Below are 12,408 nucleotides of genomic sequence, written 5' to 3' on the forward strand. Positions count from 1 at the left end.
TCAGCACAGATGGTGGTTTTGATTCTCTGAGATTCTCCTTTACAAGGGAAGTTACTGCCTATGTGATTTCCAAAATTTGAAGTCTGTAATGCCACAATGGTCAGCGTTAGAGCTGAAACCAATACCAGGATCAAAGACAAGTGCATTAAAATAGCACACTACTGACTGCACCTCCTCACCCAGCCCTGCAAGACAGGTATTTAGCCTTTTCCCTTTTATGCGTCTAAATATTTTGAAATCTCAAGAGCCTCTCCGGAGATGTCACACCCTTGCTTTTTCGCTGGGTGGAAACCTGGAACCTTCTCCTCTGACGTACAGTAGACACATTCCCATAAATGCTTACAGAAATGCTGGATCAAACCGTGTGTTTAAAATAAAATGCTCTGCAGTTGATGCATTTTCACACCTGTAATTGAGCAGATTCTGTGATCTGTACTTGTTGCCAATTAAATTGGTTTCTTGATACATTCTGAAAGGCGTTTCATAGTTTGCACAACTGTTGTATTATTTACTGACAAGAACAAGCCCTCTTTGCTCTTAGTTACAAAAATCTATTACTTGTAAACAGGTATAGGGTTAGTGTTTCAGTGGCAGTGGTACATGAAGGATTATGGTGTATACACAATGGGGGAAATTGTACTGAAAAGCAATAGCCCAATTGCAAAACATACAAATCGAAGCTAAACTATAACACCGTTAAGGGACGTATTATATATGCAGTGTATGTTTTCCATATTCCAACTGCTAGGTTGTCAATACCCTGGCAAAAAAACCTAAAAATAAACAAATAGCTTACTTTGAATGAGCAAAGAACAAGAGTCCATCAACAGCTCTGAGTCGTTTTCTTTTCATCTCTCATTTGTAAGATATCCCTTTCAGATTTTACCTAGTTCCTATCCTTGTTTCAGATAGTCTTTTATAGTGCACCCTCCTTTCATAGAGACCATTACTGCACTCCACAGCAAACCCAGCTGGGACATGCAAAGCTGAAGCAGCTGGGAGCTTCCGTTGCCTAACAATGGCTTCTCCTGATCAGCCAGCTATAGGCTTGGCAGGAGCAATTCTGTGATGTTTCCAAAGCTTGCCCAACCACCGGCAAGACAGCAGCTATACCCACAACTTAGTAGAATTGTATTCCCCGCTGCCCTATTTTCAAGACCCATAGAAACACACCTGTTTTTCTGTCAGTATCATCTTCATTCACCACTGGTTAGTTTGTCTTGGCGCATGCATGTGATATTTGACCCCTAAAAAGCTTGGGGTACACGGTTTTATTTCTTTAATTGTTTAAAACTATTTTAAGACATTCCTAATGTCTATTAGTATTGTTCTTAGCCCTGTTCTTTAAACAAGATCTGACTTTTCATAGAATACATGCAGACTCCACAAATTTTGCTGAAGAAGCCTGTGGCTGAAAACCTGGGGTCCTTTACTTTAATTAAAGCCTTCTCTTAAATAATGCCCCCCCTCCCTTAATACACACCAGCTTTAAGTTCATTAAAACTGTAAAGCTATGTTATGGATCCTGGTTTCAGTGATAAAACAGTGTTCTGTTACCCTGCTGTTTGTATGTACTATGTTTAGCATTGAAAGCAGGCCTCAAAGCAATTAAAGTGCTACTGTTTTGGCTCAGGGGACCGTTCCTTTTTGTTATTGATGATGTAACTGATCCCCCCCTTGCAAGCAGTAAACTGAACATGCAAGGTCCAAATAAACCGACAGGACTGAAACACGACACCCCTATTGGCACGCTACGTGCATTCAGTGTTTCTTTGAAAGAACACAGGGGGTATCACGAAAACTGGAAAAGTCTGGAATAGAGAACCGTCCAATTTAAGCAAACCCTTTGAATGTTTTTTTTCTTTTTATCCTTTCTTATTTATTTAAAGGGGAAATAAGCTTGAGTCTTTGTCCGTCGAGATTACAATGTCACTTGTTTTAAGATGCCAGATGCTTTGATTACTATGTTAGGAGCTTATTAGGAATTTAACCCCAGGAATATATATTTTACCCTTTACTTCATCTTGTTAAATTTCATACTGTATGTTACTCATTCTGTGCAGTAAAGGCTTTCTGTTTTGCTCTTCAATTAAACATATACTAGCATTAGGAATAAAACAAGAGGCTTGTGGCAATTAAACCAAATGAAAAAAAGCTAATTTTATATAAATCGATCGCAGAGCTTAATACCAATCTGTTTTAGGCCATCAAGAAAGTATTTCTCATTTAGAACAACAAAATAAGAGTTTTTATGTTTTTTTTTTTTTTTTGTTTTTTTTTCGGGATTAGGATCTACAACCTTATGAGTCTAGATATTTTTGTTTACGAAGGTTTGTCTCCTTGACAATTGGGATGTGTCCTTTTATTTCTCATTCAAAACAAATCCTGCTTATTTTAGTATTTGAATAGAAGTTCACTCTTTCATTTGGCTTTTCTAATTATAGAGTAGTAAATAGCAGAATGGCATATGTTAGCAACATGAGCAGCAGTCTATGAAATGAGCTACGAGTTAATAAAATGATCTTGTGGTGGTGTTGGCCAAATGTTAGCACACATGTTTCGGAGAGTGATATTTCAACAGACTTATAATTTGGCAGCCCTGTACAGAGTGGGTAAAAAAGTGTGTGTGTATATATATATATATATATATATATATATATATATATATATATATATATATATATATACATATGTAAACTTTATTTTGTATAGCGCCCTTAAAAGCAATCATCTCAGAGCACTTCACAATAGTACAGCAATAAATAAAAAGATATACATAAAAAAGGAAATAAAATAATCATAAAAATCAAAATCATATATATATATATATATATATATATATATATATATATATATATATATATATATATATCTGCAGTATATATTTTTTTATTAATAATGCATAGATAATCTTCTATATCCTAAATAGCCAAGGGACTCCTTGGTATGTTTTATGGGGTTTAGCTCAGGACTTCACTTTGGCTACCCATGGCAGCTGGATATTGTTCCATGTAATAACATTGGACTGTGTTCTTAAATATGTTATACCTAGGTAAAGGAAATTTTCAAAGTTCATGGGCTTCGTGGGTTTATATTGTCTTCATTAATTCAGACAGTTCTGAGAATGTGATGACATCAGGGGTCAAAGTTTGTATCGACAGGATCAGATCAGAACAGTGATGGAGAGCAGACGTACATAAAAGAGAGAACAGCCTAAAAAGAAATCCCAGGAGATATATCCAACCCTGCCATTCCAATAGCAGATTTCAATAGGTAATCTTAGCTTTGACCTGAGAGGCCTTCACATTCTTAGTCATTTTAAGTTATAGCGTTCTGAAGAACATTTGCAGAAATACAGGGCAAGTGTAAACTTTCTATTACAATTTATAGAAATGGCGTGAGTCTCACATATTAGAAGGCATACCAAACATACCATTGTGATTTAGTTAGCACAAAAATAGGCTTGGTAACCTCTAATGTTTAATATAGAGATAAAGTAGCTAGACCTATGCAGTGTGCAGTACGAGCTATTCCTTTATTCAGAACAGTTACCTGCCAGGATTAGGGAGAGCTGAAGCTTTTATTGCTTGAACAGAGAAGAGGCAGCTGAATCTCAAACATTAATCTTGAATAAACTAACTGATAGCCTTTAATCACTGACAGAGCTGGAGCAAATTACCCTCGTATAGTGACAATCTAAGATTGTATCTCCAGGTTTTCAAAACTAGAATCAGCAGCAGCTCCCCCCCCCCACCCCTAACCACAAGCCTTTTTGTTCCAGAAAAAATAATAATATTCTTAATAGATTTTTATTTTAGATTGTATGCACAGAAATTGTGCTTCACTTTATTTTATTTACATGAACTTCAAAGGTTCGGTAGTGAACCTACCGCCCCATATCAAACAAGCATCACGACAGGGTTATTGAGAAAGTCGATAGGCGATAACACTCAAAGTGGGAGGAGGATACAAGATGCAGATATTGTTTCATTAAGTTCTAAGGCCATCGTGAGGTTGATTATGATCAAATAAGATGTAGAAAGCAGCTCAGTACAAGGGCCACTGATGTGCAAATTCCTCTGGCTGTTTATGCTTTGTGTTAATTGCATGGCTTTAAACACACAGTCATTGTGTTGGATCTGGTTTTACTTATCAAATGCAGCCCTGCATTTCTTCTCCCTGCTGTGCAGTGGGAACTCTGCACTCTTCCAGCCTCTTTTCATTTGGGCTCTCAGCGTCGCGCGACGACAGGATTCCAGCTGTCAGTTGAGGGTGTCTCTTTACTGGAATTCACCCTTCGAACCCCTCTTAAATTTACTGGATCAGAATACAGCAAACTGTTTTACCTGTAACTTTTTAGGCTCCAATAGAACAGGGTTCTGGACAGTATAGGGATTACCAATCAATTTGTCTATTATGGCTCATTACTGATCATTTTCTATGTTTTAAGTCCAATCTAAATTTCCTGCACATTTTTAGTTCTGTATTATAGACATCAAATAGATTTTTAAACATATCCTTGCACATGCAGGCTGTAGAACACAAAAGCAATTCAGCCAAGTAAAAACATGTTTTGTGCTCATCTATTAACACAGTTTAGGACCTTGCAGTGCTTGGTCCAATTTTAACAGGCAGATGCCACATTTTAGGTTTGCAGTTCAAAGTAAAAGGCTTCCTAACATGTGGTTTTAAATGGTGTGGATGAACAGCGGGGGACTTCCAAGGGTTAAATAATAACTAGTCAGACTCTAGATTAAAGATACCATTTAATTACAAAAGACTAACCACCTCCACAGCACGCACAAGCAAGCTCTCATAAAGCAGTCCATCACATAACAAAAAAACTTGGAAGAAAGGCCCTGACTTGTGTGTATATTAACCAGAGTAGATGAAATGATTTATTGGGTTTTATATACAATCTCTAAAGGGTAAGCATTGCTAACAGAATGAGTGGCAGCCTCAGAGAGCTGAGTAGGCCCCAGGGACGGCCCTTTGTTCCTCTGGACTTGACAGGCATGTGTCTTTGCTAAATGAGGGCTTAATTTCTCTCATATGTGCACAATTTCCAGAGCCCATAAAGGCTGCCGAGACTGCAGCTATTTAAAAGCGCCAGCTTGGAAGGAAGCAATCCTCAAGAAAGGCAATGTTGAAGGTCTAATTAATTGCCGTAGCCTAACAACTTTTTTTTGCACAGAATATGAGGGTTTATTTACAGGGTATGAAACTAGAATAGATATACTTCCTTGGTGGAAATTAGTACTTCACATGTGGCGTCTGTCAGTGGGTGCATTGTGTGTGTACCAAGTGCCCATTCATGCACGTTAAATGCTTGTCTCATACAAGTAAAAATCTGAACAAAATGAAAAGAATAACTATAATATTTACTTATGCATTTATTTTTGTGGGGAAGATAAACAGGCTCTTTAAAGCTGGTAAAAAAAAAAAAAAACTAAAAAAAAACATATTCCTTGCCAGTTCAACTACTTGTTTTTTTAAGGGCAGCCAAAACCCATTCACCTTAAATGTGTTTTTACATTTGCTTTTGTGTTTTTGTCACACTTCTTGGGATTTGAGGTTTTTTAGAGCGCTCCTACCTCCCAGTGTTGCAAGTCCCTTTGTGGAAATCCAGAGCATCACGAGTGTGGCTTGATTTTTTTACTGCTGAAATGATGGAATACTTTCAAGGCAGAACTTAACAGTGTTAGACTAACCCATATTACACTACATCTAAATAGATGAAAGTCACCAGATGATTTTCTGTTTTCCTTTGCTCTTTTATAGGACTTGCACGTCTTGAAAAGAGAAATCATTGTGCTTGTTAAAAAAAAAGTGAACGTTTGCTCTGGGCTTTGAACATACCGGTGGTGAACCTCAAAAAGCCAAATAACCCTCCTGTAAATCCAACAGGAGGTGAGGAAAGACCCATCATATCGACCTATTGCCTGTTAAATTAATATATGATTTAAACCAACATGTGACTGTAATGCCAAAAAGAGGTTAGCTAATTAGAAAAACAGTTCCAGAATGATGCATGTATTAACTCTAAAAAAAATGCATTATAAATGACTAATTTAGAAAGCAATGTATTACAAAAGTAGTAGAAAAGACTATAGAAAAAGCATCAAGGCAAATGCCTAGTTATTTCCAGGTTCAGTAATATTTACCATAAAGCACTATTTTTGTATTTGTAAGAAACGTATACCTAAATAATGCGTTGGACTTATTTGAATGAGAAATTCCAAGTATGTTTTTATATGTGGTATTATACAAGTTGTTAATGCTCATGCAAAAGAATGACAAACCTTGTGTACATGCAATGGTAAAACTTTATTTTCCATTGAAGAAAGGCTTGGCATTTTTTTAAACAGTGTGATAAGTTGTTTATATCAAAAGAACTGTGAATTAAAAACACAAAACACTGTTCAGACAAGAAAAGAGATTGCATAAATATCTAATTTCTAGACCTGACTAAACAATCCATAATTATACAGCATTGTAAGAATGTGCTGTGCTCATGTGTTTGTTTTTTATATTGCATGTATGTTTCATTATACAAATATTCATAATGGAAATGAACAGCCCTCTGTTGGGCGAATGTGAGACCTTTGACATCAGCACCAAAGCTAATTCGGTTATGAGTTTAAATAACGTTGTCCATATTAGAAGTGGATAGTTAGCTGATAAACATCTTTCCGTGGTAAATATCAGATAAAGGAAACAGTGACCCGACTCATTAGTCCTTTGATTTAATATATTGACACTTGGGTACAAATAATTCCGTTTAGTGGCTTTTGCTTCCAAGGGATCAATTTAATTAGTTATAAAATGCGACTTCTTGTCAGGAGCCAGAAGAAATGCTGACGTTAAATAAAGTCGTACGCAATTTGAACAATAAAGCTATCGGGCCCTGTTAAAAGTTAATGATGCACAAAAAATGGCTTAATAGATACAACCTCAGCAATGAATGTGATGGTTTGGAAATTAAGCTAAGTGGATGAATGAGAAACAGTAATGTTGCTGGCCTGTTTAAACAAATTCATAAATTAGGAATATAAACAGTGCTGGTTATAGGGAAATTCAGATTGTAGGTGTCTCTTGGATAAGCCTAAAAGAAAGGGAACACATTAGAAAGTGATTTGTGTTTTTTAACCATTTGTACACAGCTGTGTTAACACGGTGCTTGTTCTGCCAGATGATACAGTAAGTAATATCTGTGTACTATACCACTTTAGGTGCAAATATTAGGACAGACAGCTAGGTAGGCTAGCCAATTAAAATATACTTGCATACATAGATTAATCTGTTTCATTATACAATATTCTGAGGGTGTATAGAAATATAGGTTTATAAAAAAATAGTATAATTATTTTTTTTAACAATTTCCCTCATTGTATAAATACATAGAAAGCTTGTTGTTTAAGGACAAACTAATGCCTAGTCTTCTTTTTATTTCCTTTTTTTTTTTACTTGGCGCACAGGCAGTATAAAGGTCTTTAATAGTTAATGTGTTGTTTCCATTAATGAACTGTTCAGAAACTGTAAAACTATATACAGATTCATACCTGTAAATCTTTAAGTATTTTAGTCAAAGGTGTGTGTACTAAGGAAGAAGCTGTTGGAAGAACAATTCTCAGATTCTGAAATAAATCTTAGGACTGTTTCATAATGATTTGACTCTAGACCCACCAGCAGTGACCACGGACTTGCAGAAAGTAAAGGCTGCCTATACTTAGCTCACATTGTGTCAGTCTGAAACAAAACCCAGCCCAAGAACACATCCCACAGTGTCCTGTTGATTTTTTTTTCTCTCCTGGTGTTTTTCTTGTTAATGTTGAGCAAACTGTTTTGTCTTTGTGTTGGCTTTACATTGGCCACAGCCTACACAGAAGGAACGATGGAAAAAGGGGAGCATTAATACACTCTACTGTGTGCGGCCAGCCGGCAGTTAGAGAGGGGGCCCATGTTTTCTTAGGGCTCGGGTGGCAAAGCAAAGCATCAGCCTACGGCAGCAAAAAAAGGGCCTTTTTGTTTTCTGGCTGGAGAGTCCGAGCATTCCCCAAGGAACACAATGAATGGGCCGATTTATCCGACATAGACACAGAATTTTTGTTTTTTTCATAATTATTCTTGCCTGTCATTGGGTGTGCACATGACATTTGAGCGTGTTTTAACATACTCATGTGCCTGCAATAAAGTTACTCATAACAATCCCGGCTTTCTATAGACAACAGAGACGGGTCTGTTGTTTTCACAAGTCCCAGCAGCTGGGAGGCAATTGTGAAGACAACGGCTTAGTCTATCTGTTAAATACAGGAAGAAGGGAAAGTACACCGAAGTTCCTTATGTATTATTGTGGACAGCACCATTATTAGATTATGGGTGGTCTGACTGCAGAAGTCAAGTCAACTGTTGGAGGCCAGACAGTCTTTTTTTCAGTTCCATTTGCTCCAAACCATTATTTTATACACACACTGAAGGACTGTTTGTATAGATCTATTTAGTCCACCGAGATGCTTTTTTCTTTTTCAGTGGCATTAAGTCCTCAATAGGAATCAATGAAGTTGTTTTCTGACCCGGGTTAAAACTCCTTTTTTATTGTTAACGAGTCTTACGAGTCTTCTTGATCATCAGTAATGGAATAACGAGTTGCAGAGGTTCACCCTTGAGCCACCTTAAATGTAATTCCCATTACCTCCCATTTAAGAAACACGGTTCAACAGTAAAACAATGATTTATTTAACATATTTAAAGTCAATATTTATGGACTTCCTGTTGCCACAAATAGTATGTCAAACTTGAATTGCTGCAGTTCATTTTGCTCAAGAAATCTTTGAAGAAATCGTTCAAGCAAAAACAAAAGTCTTTAATGATATAAAGAAAAATACTGGAACGAGATGGAGGATTTTAAATTATGAAGAGTCCCATTGACTCATTTACTGGTATGTTTAAGCTTGAATTAAAGACTTGAATTAAAATGGAGAAAGATCTTATCTTGTGCATCAGGTACTTCTAGACATTTTTTTTTTTAACAACCACATGACAGTCCAAGAGACTAATGCTGTTTATAAATGCTCTAGAGAGAAGGCATGAACTGTAATGCTAGAAGTATCACCTCTAAAACAACTCAACTGATATACAAGGGAATGCATGCTGGAGAGTCACCTGATGATGAGGGATTCACACACTTATCTGTCTAGCCCGCATGCACTATGCAACTTAAATACTGGTTATGCATTATTTCAATCAAGGTTAATGCATTGAAACTTATTTTATACTGACTTGTATGAAGTGTCATATAGCACAATACAATGTAAAATGTGTCTGTAGTGCGGCACTTTTCATACAATCACAAAGCTCATTGAAAGTAAGATCATTTATAGAACTGGCTAATCTATTTTATAATATAATGTTACTGATTTCAAAACGTTATATCTCATAACATCATCTTGCTGAGTTAAAGGATTAACACAGTTGATTTATTCAGATTCTTGTGAACACCTTCAGGCAGTTGGTCTTTGAAGGGAATATCACTTTAATGAATAGAGGAAACTTTTCAGTGTTAATCCAAACTGTGGTGAAGGAAACCTTTTACGTTTTCGCTTCAAGTGTTTGACTCTAGTTTATGAAATTGTAGGTTGGGAGCAAGAATGTCAGCACATAATCTAATCTAAGAACTACCCCATAAACCACCACCTTTCTTCTGCAAATAATCTGTTCAGATCCTATCTGCTTTTGTTAGGGGATATCTACGTTAACTGAAACAGCTGCTATGATTGGACTTGTCTGAATGCACTGTAGCTCAGGCTGGAAAGCTTCCACTTGTATCCATTTCCATATATCTTGGTTGTATACATGGGATAATGATGTTGGCCCCAGACACACGTCTAGGTTTGTTTATCTGCTCTGGACTCCCTTCATTACCCATGCTGTTTGAGGGATTCCCTATGGATTTTGTCAGTTTACTGCAAACCTTTTTAATTTTATGACCAAGCCCTGCCAAAATCGTATTTTCTCTGTACTGAGTGGCAGCTCCTATCCTGGCTCTGTGTTGTAATTCCAACATATCCAGCGTGGAGATGGTTATAATTAGAGATTTGCAAACTGACGGAATATAGTATACAAGGTGTATTATTGAAGTGCATGTGAACCTTTAGGCTTATCTTTGATATTTTATATTCAATACTCACCCTAATTGCCTAAAATATTTACAAACTTAATTTACACTTTACATCTATGAACCTCAACAAGAATTTGCCTAAAGTACACATTTCTGTTGAATACACATGAATCCCATTTCATTGTAAATTCAGATGGCAGTACAAATAAGGTTCTGCTGCTCTTTGTGCTCTTAGCACATTTCTAATTATGTGTCCATCTAGGACTGCACTTCTATAATATTGCAATTTTAAATGTCCTTGAAAGTAAAATACATTTGAATGCTGCACTGACTGTAAGGCAACACAGCTGTAAAACCAAGCTGTAAAATGTGTTGTATTTAAAATGCCATGACAAATTATGCTACTAAAATGTTTGACATTTAAGACCTATTATATTATTATATTATATATTATTCTTCAGTATAGAATTTAGGTTGTTATATACATTGCTATCCACAGAAAACATTCAGGTAAAACTGCAGAAAACTAGCAAGAAACTCCTCAGAACACAAGATGAACCACTCCTACCAGCAACTAAGTTGTACCTTGCTAGTTTTATTATTATTATTATTATTATTATTATTATTATTATTATTATTATTATTTATTTCTTAGCAGACGCCCTTATCCAGGGCGACTTACAATCGTAAGCAAATACATTTCAAGTAATACAATAAGAGCAAGAAATACAATAACTTTTGTTCAAGCAAAGTACAAGTGTGACAAACCACAATTCAATAATACAGCAGATAATAGTGATAGTTACAGTTACAAATGCTTTATTACTTTCAGAGAATTTGCCACTGCACTTGCTTCCAAAATAAGGCTCATTAGGTATTAACTAAATATGGATTCAGTTTACTCATATGATGAATTAATTAGTTTGTTAGCCTAATTCCTAATACAGTTGTGTCCATTTTGTAACTTCAGTTCATTAAAAATATATATATTGGAATGTCTGTTTTCCAAGAAAGCAAAGTCTTCCTGTGTAAGGAATTAGTGTAAGCAGAGGTTATCTATTGGCTATTTCTTAGACAGCCAGAGAGCTTGCACTGTGTTGCTGAAAGTATACAATAAATGACTTTTACCGCATTTGTCTCTGCTAGACAGTCCCTTTTGTCAGAGGTCATCGGTACAGCATAAACAAATTATGTGTTTGTGGGTCTTTTCAACAAACACCTATCTAACAGTATGAGATTGTGTCCTTGTGGCTGTAGATTTAATCTCCTACCTGTCAGTTAAAACGGGCATTTCCTGAAGCCGATAAGCCCCGACTGTAGCAGAGAGGGAAAAAAAGTCATAGGCAGACAAAGCCCCTTTGTTGCTGATCGATAATTTCTATGCAGATTTGCGTAGGTTTTTTTTTTTTATCCCCCACAAAAATAAATGGTATACTTTCAAAGGGGGCAAAAACCTGCCCTTTATTGCTGGCTAGCCAGGCAGAAAGAAAAGGAATCAAAGTTGAGCTTTGTCTTATTGATCTGGACTGATTGTCATCTGGGACCAAAGAGAATATCTGTGACTTTGATAACAAAGCTACAGTAACCATAAGCCTGTTTGCAGGATTAGGGCCAGGGGTTCTCAAGATTCCAAGTGGAATAATGGCGAATTGATAAATTACTCTCTGAGATGTGTAAGAAATGTATGTGCTTGGCTTTTTTGATATTTTATGTTTATGATAAATTAATTACACACACAATGCTATGTATGTACAGATTGAGAAGCATAGTAGATCCCTGTAGAAATTATCAACTATTACAGATAATATTACAGTAATCAAACATAGAATTCCCACAGTATGACTTAACAACACCGTTTTCATTCTGAACATTTCAAGTATGTAGGATGAATTTGAAACTGTACATTATAGTATTTGTGTATTTGTTTTAGCGGATGTAAGAGGTTATTGTGAGAACATGTTAGATATGAACCCCCCTGTCAACAGGACTCTGGCCTTTAGATTCATTCATCATTTCATCTCAATAAAGTCAATTATTGTCCCAATAAATTATCTATGTTTGATGACGTAATATAATCATGGTAAATACAAGTGTAATAGCTAAAGTGTTGGTGTGTAAAAAGAAATATGGAGGCTTCCAATTGTCCTTTTATGACTGGAACTATAATTGGAATGGAATTATGTTGCTCATACCATAAATATGTTTTTAGTTTTTAATATATATAAAAATATTATTGACAACGAATACAATTTTTAAAAAAAATGACTCTTTCCCTCTACCTTTCCGTCCTC

General features: G+C 36.0%; 1 protein-coding gene across 13 annotated transcripts in view; it reads left to right on the top strand.

Annotated features, from left to right (window-relative positions):
• Window positions 1–12,408, top strand: part of LOC117432189 (transcription factor SOX-6-like) — a 182,245-nt gene that overhangs the window by 120,180 nt on the left and 49,657 nt on the right. The window lies entirely within an intron of this gene.

The sequence above is a fragment of the Acipenser ruthenus genome, chromosome 27 (assembly GCF_902713425.1).
Source record: "Acipenser ruthenus chromosome 27, fAciRut3.2 maternal haplotype, whole genome shotgun sequence".
NCBI lineage: Eukaryota > Metazoa > Chordata > Actinopteri > Acipenseriformes > Acipenseridae > Acipenser > Acipenser ruthenus.